The sequence below is a fragment of the Eptatretus burgeri genome, chromosome 7 (genome assembly GCF_056783735.1).
Source record: "Eptatretus burgeri isolate ZD-2024b chromosome 7, Ebu_testis_v1, whole genome shotgun sequence".
Lineage (NCBI taxonomy): Eukaryota > Metazoa > Chordata > Myxini > Myxiniformes > Myxinidae > Eptatretus > Eptatretus burgeri.
In genome coordinates, this window is record NC_140967.1 from 29,726,262 (window position 1) to 29,735,157 (window position 8,896).

The 8,896-nt window shown below is 42.3% G+C and overlaps 2 protein-coding genes across 3 annotated transcripts in view; both read left to right on the top strand.

Annotated features, from left to right (window-relative positions):
- LOC147022917 (uncharacterized) overlaps positions 1-8,896 on the top strand; it is a 395,784-nt gene that overhangs the window by 242,200 nt on the left and 144,688 nt on the right. The window lies entirely within an intron of this gene.
- LOC147022920 (copine-4-like) overlaps positions 1-8,896 on the top strand; it is a 263,594-nt gene that overhangs the window by 27,296 nt on the left and 227,402 nt on the right. The gene's annotated exons all lie outside the window — the stretch shown is intronic.

Consider the following 8,896-nt stretch of genomic DNA (forward strand, 5'->3'; position numbering starts at 1 on the left):
TTTATATTGCAACATCACTACGTTACATCCAAACTGATATATTATGATCTTCCTGATACATGATCTTGTAAAGCTGTTCGGAAAAACGATGTGTGGTTTTCCATTATCTTCCCAGTGGTCGTCACACAATGAATCAATCGATCAAATTCATTTTATTTGTAACATGTTTCATGTAATAAAAACCCATCCGAAGGCCACAAAACAGAGTTCAAAGGGAAAAACAGAAAAAAATTGAAATCAAAATTGAACCAGATGCAGTAAAAATAGAATTTAGAGGAGAAAATAAATAAAAAAAGAAGAAAAGATTTGTCAATGTGTGTTCGCCGTCCTTCGGATGGACGTTAAATTGGGCATCTCGTCTGCTGACCTGAGTTGGTGGATGTTAAGGATCCTACGGTGCCCTTCATGAAGAACAGGTGAGCTATCGCCGGCTGCATGAACAAATTTCAAATTCCAGCCCAAAATGACAGAGGGCATCTCATCAGCGGCACAGCCATGTCTTGAGCCATTGATGCTACCCTGCAACCTCGTGCTGCACATGAAAGAAAAATTCCAACTTGACATGTTAAATAATGACAAAGCACGAGTTGGAGCTACTTCAGAGGTCACGTAGTCACCTTTGAACTGTCCAGTCTGAATTTGATTCCTAGCCTTGTTATAAATGGTCGCCGTGGTGTTTCGAATGCAGGGTGCCACCTCAATGTGTGTTCCCTCCATCGGAGGGACGTTAAGTCGCGGATCCGTCCGTCAACATTGGTCGCTGATGCGCATTGAAGATCCAACTGATTGTTTCGTAAAGAGTATGAGATTGTTGCCAACTCCCTGAACAAATTACCAATTTTTGCCTCAAGGATGACTGCAGGAAGGCAATTTTTTCACCACCCAATTTATTTCCTTGCCCATGAAGTTGCTTCCTGGATGGATGAATCCATCCATTCATAGAACTATTGTGTTTACCACGTTGTAAAACAACTCTGATGGAGCTGGTCACTGGTCAGTGTTTATTATATGAGCTTGTTTCAATAAGTAAAGGCACTTTCTCATTCTATACCCGATACTCATTGCACGCACAAAGTCAAATAGTTGCTTTTCTACTGAATCGCTATCATTATATATGTATGTGCTTTTTCCAACACTGAAACTTCAAATGGCAGTATTAAAATACACGATATTGGTTTCCGAGCCAGTAAGTGACCACTATATTTGGTTCACGAGCCAGTAAGTGACCACTATATTTGGTTCACGAGCCAGTAAGTGACCACTATATTTGGTTCACGAGCCAGTAAGTGACCACTATATTTGGTTCACGAGCCAGTAAGTGACCACTATATTTGGTTCACGAGCCAGTAAGTGACCACTATATTTGGTTCACGAGCCAGTAAGTGACCACTATATTTGGTTCACGAGCCAGTAAGTGACCACTATATTTGGTTCACGAGCCAGTAAGTGACCACTATATTCGTTATGGGTGTGTGTCTGTCTGTCTGTCTGTCCCGAGCATAGCTCCGTGGGTTTTGATGCGATCTTGATAAAATTAGGGTGCAAGGTTTGTATCATGATCTTGTTGTGTTTTCCAGAGAATGGGCGTGCTGCGCTCATTATGGGCGGAGCCACGCCCAAAAAACATGTGTTTTTAGGGGGTAGCCGGTTTCAAGTTACATCTTCTCCAAGGGGGTTTGGCGAATCTGGCAGGGGTTTTCAGTATTTGGTTCACCCAATGGCACCTGCATAGCTCCACGGAGCTTGATTTTTCATTTTCGTCCCAAGGTCAAGGTCACAAGGTCACGAACTTAGAAAATGTCAAAAAAATCAATAAATTGGGCATCGAGCTCCGAGGGTTTTCAACTGTTTCGAATGAAAGTTGGTATGCAAGTAGTGCTCTTCGAGTACTACAACTTTCATCATTTACGTTTTTCCCCGATTCCCGCCAGTTTGCCGGTGGCGTCCCCTCGAAGGCCAAAAATAAAAAAGGCGAACTACGTTTAGGATTTCGCAATTCGTGGTCGATTTCGATGAAACTCGAGTGGTGGTTATGGATGCCACCATTGCCTTGCAATGGCCTAAAAACTAGTCTTGAAAAAAGGTGGACTACGTTTAGGATTTCGCAATTCTTGTGGACCATATCTCTTGCCTCAATGTATGTGATGTGTTCGTGACCCCTAAATATTCATTGCAACATATTTCCAAACACAAAATACATTAATTTTTTTTGAATCATGCATCAGATGTAACAAATAACTTAAACTGGTAACTGGTGACTGGTGGGATAGGTGGATGGTTGGGGAGGAGTTGTTAAAGGAAGATATAATTGGTGGGGGGAGGGGGGTGGTGAGGTTTGGGGTTGAGTGGTGGTTTACTTCAATGGAAAAGGTTCTTGGTGTCATCATTTTGGAATCCTCTACTATAATGAAAGATTCCATCATGTGTTTTGTGAAGAGGAGGCAAATTATCCATAACACCCTGGCCAGATTGAAAATTCTTCCTCAAATCATCCACAGTCAAATGTCATGCTTGACCAGCCATTTGCCTGGGGACATAACTTTCCCACCTGGCTGACCCCACAGAAGGATGTTGGAATAATTGGTTATGTTAAATAAAAAAGTGTGCGTGTGTGTTTACACAATGCGACTTATCTGGGTGTTGGTACCTCTCTCACCAGCCATGGCACTTCAGCAAAGGACTTCTGTGACTCCATGGGACTGACTCAATCTGTGAGCTTTCTGACCTGAATTTATGCTCATGGAAAATTCTCATTTCTGGAATTGGTGATGAGTAACTTTCCCACAAATATATATTGCTCTTCCTCTGCCCCAATTGGTTCATCTGATCATGTGCTTGTGAAAGTCAACATCTCTCTGGCTATTCTCAGAGAGCTGCCTCAACGCCGGAGAGTCTGGCATTTCACTCATGCAGATTGGGAGGTCATGCGGCCATTTCTCTTTCGGTGTGGTTGCAGTCGGGTATAGTATTACTTCTATCCACCACATGGTTTATGTGCAGTGAGGCAGAGACAATGTGCTTGTGTGGCAGACAGCCATTGTTGCTCATAGATTACGCAGCTTCAGCTGCATGGGATGTGATTTGTGCCTTACTGCTTTATCAAGATAGGAAGTCTAAAACATATAAACCCCCATACTGTTCCAGCCAAAGAAAGGTGTATATAGCTACACAAGGTAAGCCCTTTGCTGTTTCAAACTACACCCAGGTTCCTTTACAGCTGCAGACATTCACACGTAGCACATACAAGAGAAACCCAATTATACACGCCCCCCTCAGCCGCCAGTGTGGTTTCATCACTTGTTGGTGAGTCATTAGCGACGGCGTGTACAGAAATGCGAACCAGCGAGGCTCCCAAATATATACCCTGTGCAATGCCAATATCACTTAACATATAAATAACAACTCAATCACGTTTCTCACCCGTAATTGGAGGGAATAACCAATTAGCTCTCACCTAATCAATTAGCCCAGGTGGCTATGCTTTCAATAGATTACCCTCATGCTCTTCTAGCCAAAGAAAGCTGCATAAAGCTACCATGGAAGCTGCTTTATGCAGCTTGGGAGCCTCGGTGGTAAGCGTTTCTGTCTGCACTGTCGCTGATGAATTGCCAATAAGCAATGAAACTGATGCGGTGGCTAAGGGGGCATGTACCATTGGGATTCTCGTAGATGTACTACTTGTGAATGTCTTCAGCTGTAAAGAAACCTGGGTAGGGTTTGAAACGGTGAAGGGTTTACTTTGTTTAGCTTTTCTTGGTTGCTTTATAATCCAGTCAAATTAGCAGAAACATTCACAAAACCCGTCATTAATTGCAACAGAAATGAAACCATTTCTAAGTGTTGAGGTAGAGCCTCCTGAATCACAGATTGAAATTCTAATGAAATTGTTTTGAGCGGAACTTTATTAGTCTGTCCCCTGCTCAGCAGGAGACAGAGTTTTGCAATTGCTTTTGTGTGTGTGTGTGTGTGTGTGTGTGTGTGTGTGTGTGTGTGTGTGTGTGTGTGTGTGTGTGTGTGTGTGTGTGTGTGTGTGTGTGTGTGTGAGATTGTGTGTCTGTCCAGGCCTTGCCTTTTTTTTTTTAAACTTTTGAGCTTTTGACATCAAATTTTCAAGAAAGCTTTATTATGAGAATATGGAGAAGACAAATAAAGAATTCAGATGGTCCTTTTGGAGAGACATAGTGAGAGTGTGAGATTTGTCAGGATTGAAAGACATGTTCCACGTATTGGACCAACTTGTGATTTTACCCAAATCTGCAGAGAGTGAAGAAGCTGCTGCTTGCCGGTCTGAGGGATGTCAGATGGTACGGCAGAGGGTGGAGTCATCAGTAAAGAGATAAAGAGGATTTTCCGGAGAGTCGGAGAGATCATTGATGAAAACCAGGAAAAGAACAGGGCCCAAAACGCTGCCTTGAGGAACACCAGCCTGGACAGGAAGAGGGAATGAGAGAACTCCATTTAGGGCCACACGTTGGCTGTGACAGGAGAGGAAGTCTGCGAGCCATGAGTGGAGATGGCCTTGGATACCATAGGAAGAGAGTTTGGTGAGCAGGGCAGGGTGCCAGACTGTACAGGAAGCACACGATATGTCTAGGGATACGGCTCTGATTTCATGTTCGGCATTGAGGACCTCCATCCATTGTTGGGAGAGCAGACGCAGCATATCCAGGGTTGAGTGACCTGGTCTGAATCCAAATTGATGATCGGAAATTAAGCCATTTATGGAAGGATTTAATTTCTAAAGTGATGATGGATTCCATAAACTTGCTGATGATTGGGAGAAGGCTGATTGGTCTGTCGTTGCAGGGATCTGTTTTTATCCCCCACAAATCAACAAAGCTGGCGGGGGATATATAAATGGGTTCTGTCCATCCGTCCGTCCGTCACATTTAGTTTCCGGAGATTAACTACAAATTTCCTCAAGATATATTTACGAAATTTGGTACACATATCAAGCAAGTCGTGAACTGGTGCCTTTTGATATTTTCTAATTGATAGGTCACATGGTTTGGCAGCCATGTTGGATTCAATAAAAATATTAAATAATGTTTTCTCTGGACTCACATAACCTAACGAAGCGAAAATTTGCAACTATCATCTTCCATCATGTCTGCATACATAGTAACAATTATGATGTCACAAGTCACATAGTTGGGTGGCCATCTTGGATAGAAAAACACACCTCATCTGATTAACACAAAACTTCACACACGTATTCCACTGGAGGATTAGAGGCAGAATTTAAATTTATGATGTCATAGGTCATATGGTTCGTCAGCCATCTTGGATTGAAAATTAATACATTTAAAAAATCTTCTTCTCCAGAACGGCTGGACAGATTGAGGAAAAATTTCACACACACTTTCCCCAAGACATCCTTTCAGAAGTTTGTTAATTTCTAATTGATAGGTCACATGGTTTGGTGGCCATATTGAATTTACCCTAAAACCTTCAAACATCTTCTTCTCCAGAACGGCGAGTCAGATCAAGGGGAAAGTTCACATACATATTGCACACGCTTAGGGAATACAAGTTTGTTAATCCTCATTTACTATGGTGGGGGATATCGAAGACTTTGTCTTCAACGGATGCTAGTTGCACCTTTTTTTGGCAGAGCGCTAATGTTTGCTGATTTCCAAACATCTGGCAAATGACCTTGAGGAAATGAGAGGGTGAATAGAACAGAGAGAGGGTGAGCAAGAGCAGAAGAGCAGGTTTTTAGGACACGTGGGCTGATGCTGTCTGGACCGGTTGCAGAATTGCAGACAGAGCAGTTTGTTTGTTTGTGTGCAGGATATCTCATAAAGTTGTGGACGGATTCACATGAAATTTGGTGGACAGGTTCGGTGTGTGACATGGGTGAACTGATTAGATTTGGGTAAAGATCCAGATCCAAATCCGACTACTATAATTTTTAAAGTGATTCTTCACCATTGAGAGATCGGGTTAAAAATGATATATAGCATGCTATCTCAAAAAGTTGCAGACGGATTCGCATGAAACTTGGTGAACAGGTTGAGTGTGTGACAAGGACGAATTGATTCGATTTTGGTGAAGATCCAACTCCAGATACGAGAATTATTTAATTTTTAAAGTGATTCTTCACCATTGAGAGATGGGGCTAAAAACGACATATTTATTGGGCTTGATATGTTCTGTTGGACCAGGCATTGCACGGCGGAGGTATGCGCTCTACCGAGTGCCCTTCTAGGTTTTTTTCTGCTGTCAAAGTTTTCAAAGTTTTGGCTGATAAGTGTGCTAAAATTGAAACAAAACATGGCTATAACTCTTTGCCATACTTAATGCTCGATATATTTCTGGTGTTTATACTTGTGTTTTGATGGTCTCTCTCTCACATGAACATGATTTTGGAAGTGTTTGTAGATTTATTTTACATGTATTGGGGGTTACCCTACCCCAGACTCCACCTGAGGGGGTGGTGGCAGGATTTGGGAGGGGGGGTGGGGTTGTGTAATGATCATGATCAAGAATACATGCAAATGATATTCAAGGGAAACCACCCACGTCAGGCCTCTATTTTATTCCAACCAATGATTGATATTATTCCAAGTGATTTGACTTGTGTTAACTCAACATTGCACTTTGTATCTGAGCGTGTTGGGCACCACAGAATTACACCCGTAATAACCTTCGATTAGCCACTGTGGTGGAATTTCACGACTTGTGGAAGCTGAACCTGAGACTAGTCCATTACATTCTGTCATATTTAGACTTTGAGGGTTCCAAACATTGATGAGTTTCATTGGTACTTTCGAACACCTGATTGCAGGAACAGGCTTACAGGAACTCCTGGATGTAATATTTGCAGTCAACACGGTCGGTCACATACTCAGCAGAAAAGCCACGTCTAGAGTAGTCCGTGGACATTTCCTCTTGGATGCTGTCTTGAACACACTTTGATTGTCCAATGTATTTGGTACAAAGTTTTCTCTTTCATCCGAGGACAAGGAAGCGATGAACCTGACATTGCAATCACTGCTGATATCGGTGATAACACTTAACTAAACGTATTGTCACAGGAAGACAACACTGTTGGTTTTCACAATAAACTTCAAGCCGTGGCAAGATTGTATGATGACCGCATGTTGGGTGACACAATTGTTGAAGAAAAAGAACTCTCCAAGGAGCTACTCTCTTTTCAATAAACATTAAGAGATGAAACCAAGTCAATGCAGTCAGAGATGCACTGCAAAACTTTGGGTCAGGTACAAGGAGATGATCAACATCATGTGGAATTTCATGCGATCAAAACAAACAAGAGACTGGCTACTTCATCTCGAGACGATGCAAGCAATGCTACCATACTTGTCAGCATCTGGTCACAATCTGTATATAAAGTCTTTGTACCTGTATCTGCAGAAGATGACATGTCTGGAGGAGAAACGTCCTCACATTTACGCACAATTTACTCAAGGGTTACATGTAGTTCAGAGATCAGATCGTTTTGGGGCAGGACTGTATCCAGACATTGTTATTGAACAGGCTTTAATGAGAAGTCTAAAGATAACTGGCAGTCTAACTAGAGGGAGAGGCAGCACAGAGACTAGTATAGTGCTTATCCAGACAATCCTGTGCAGAAATCAATGTTGCTATGTAGCAGCTTAGGCCCATAACATTTGAGAAAAGTGAACGGCACAAAGACTTCTCAGGAACAAGACAAACACGGGACAATGATGATTCTAAAAAACTGCTCTCCTTTCATTGAGTGGAGGTCCCCTTTTGATTCAAACCCGTCGTTTCGAAACACTGTCAGAGGTGTATTAGCTGGAGACAAAGTCGATTGTTCATAATTCCACGGAGATTGGAGACGTAATTATTGATAAATCTAAGTAAAGTATGCCGCAACATTCATTGAAGAAGAAGGACCAATCTAGAACATTTAACTCAAAGACTCGTGCCAAAATAGGAGAAGTGGCCCACATAAATCCTCTTCTTCTATTTCAAAGATTGATAATAATGGGATCTCAAGCAAATGATTCAGAAAATTCTCTGAAGTATGAACTTTGCACGTATCCCCAGCTTTGTTTGAAACAAAGGACACTCATTCTGGAAGCTTCAAAATCCATTCTAGCAAAAGCTATATGGTCGGCATTACCTTCACAAGCACCACCCTATCAGGATGCCAAATATGTGATTGATGGTTTTGCTCTTCTCCATCGTCTTCCATGGCAAATAGGTGACACATATGATATGATATTGCAGGAGTACAGTGATTATTTGGCCAGTAACTATAGGCACGCAGTTGTTGTATTCGACCGACATCAAGCAGGGCCATCCACCAAAGACTGCACCCACCAGCGCAGAGTCGGGTGTGAAGGACAGAAGGTGCTATTCAATGCATCCATGAAATTGCAGATAAAGAAAAAAGTGTTTCTTTCCAAAAAAGAAAACAAACAAAGATTTCTTGCTCGACTGAGTGATAGACTGAGCAGGTCTGGATGTGATGTCAGCCTTACACCAGGTGATGCCGACATAAGGATTGTCCAAACTGCATCGACTCTGGCAAAAACCTGTGAGGTAAGATGAGTTGGGGATGACAAGGAAATGTTAGTTCTCCTTTGGCATCATGCTGAAGGGAACAAATTCAATATATTATTCCGTCCTGAACCGAAAAGTGGAGCCGTTGCCAAGTCACTCAGCATCAATGCAGCTTGGAAAGGACACGGGGAGGATGTCTGTAGGAGTTTTATTTTTGTGCACGCACTCCTTTGGTGTGACACAACCTCTAGAGTTTATGGTATTGGCAAGGCTGTAGGACTTGAACTTATGAAGGAAACAAACTTTTCCATGAACAAGTGGAAGCTTTCCGAAGGGAGGGGGTTCAAACGAAGCAGACATCATAGCAGCAGGTAAAAATGCCATGGTAATTTTGTTC